This window comes from Galeopterus variegatus, unplaced genomic scaffold (assembly GCF_000696425.1).
Source record: "Galeopterus variegatus unplaced genomic scaffold, G_variegatus-3.0.2 Scaffold12618, whole genome shotgun sequence".
In the NCBI taxonomy this organism is placed as follows: Eukaryota; Metazoa; Chordata; class Mammalia; order Dermoptera; family Cynocephalidae; genus Galeopterus; species Galeopterus variegatus.
The window spans coordinates 35,376-36,433 of NW_007738729.1; the positions used below are offsets into that span (position 1 = coordinate 35,376).

A 1,058-nucleotide genomic window follows, 5' to 3' on the forward strand; every position below is an offset into this window, starting at 1 on the left:
TTGTGGTGTTCTTGACATACTGCAATGAATAGCTCATTGCACGAAACACTGTCAAGAGCCTAACCCTTGTGGAATAAAGGGGCGACGACGTCAAACACTTTACTCCCTTCTCTCCTATCCTCTCACTTCTTTTCTTTTTCTTGTTTTAAATTTTATCAACATACAGTGTAGTTGATTTTCGTGTCTCTTTACCAATTCCTCCAGTTCCTCCCTCCCTCTCTCCCCTCCCCACCATCAACATATCTTCCCTTTTCCATTTACACGGCCGCATTTTTTTTAAAAAATCGCAATTATTTCTCATGAGCTTTAAGAAATGAATAAAACTTTTGTTTATCTGACAGTAAAATCTCCAGACAAGTGACTCAATTATTTCTCATGAGCTTTAAGAAATGAATAAAACTTTTGTTTATCTGACAGTAAAATCTCCAGACAAGTGACTCAAGCCGAACCGGCTTTTTAGTCAAAACAAACACTCGCGGGTGGGACGCACTGTCGTCCGGGCATTCTGGGAAATGTAGTCCAGGAGGCCCGGAAACTCCCCGGCGCTTGCTCTCGGGGCTTCTGGGAAGTGTAGTCCAGGACCAGTGTGTAGCCGGAGCCTCTTCCGCTCCGGGAAGGCGAGGTCGCATCTGAGATTACTCCGGTGGCGCCAAGGCTGCCCCGGATCCCTGCCACCTCTCCGAGCCTCTCGGCCTGGGCGCGGGGCCAGCAGTGACCCGGACCTCTTGGCCTGGGCAAGATCAGCCGCGGCCAGCGGCGGAGGGCGGAGTTGGGAGGCGGCGGCCGCCTGCGTCCCCTTGGCGGAAACTCCCTCGTTGGGGGTGGGCTCGCGCCCCTCATCGAGTTTAAGGTCTCCTGCGCTCTCCGAGGCCCCAGCCTCCTCCCCGATTGACCAGCCAGCTCTGCCTCTTCCTCGCCGCACAGTATTGGGCAAGTTACTTAATCTTTCCTTGTCTCAGTTTCCTTATGGCAATAAAAGATGAGTGCCTTCCCAATAGTGTTCTTGTGAGAGATAAATGAGATTTTATGTATATTTGTACAGCTTAAGCGCAGTGCCT

General features: G+C 50.8%; 1 pseudogene; it reads left to right on the forward strand.

Annotated features, from left to right (window-relative positions):
* The window catches only part of LOC103581236, a 19,542-nt pseudogene that overhangs the window by 16,303 nt on the left and 2,181 nt on the right, over nucleotides 1–1,058 (forward strand).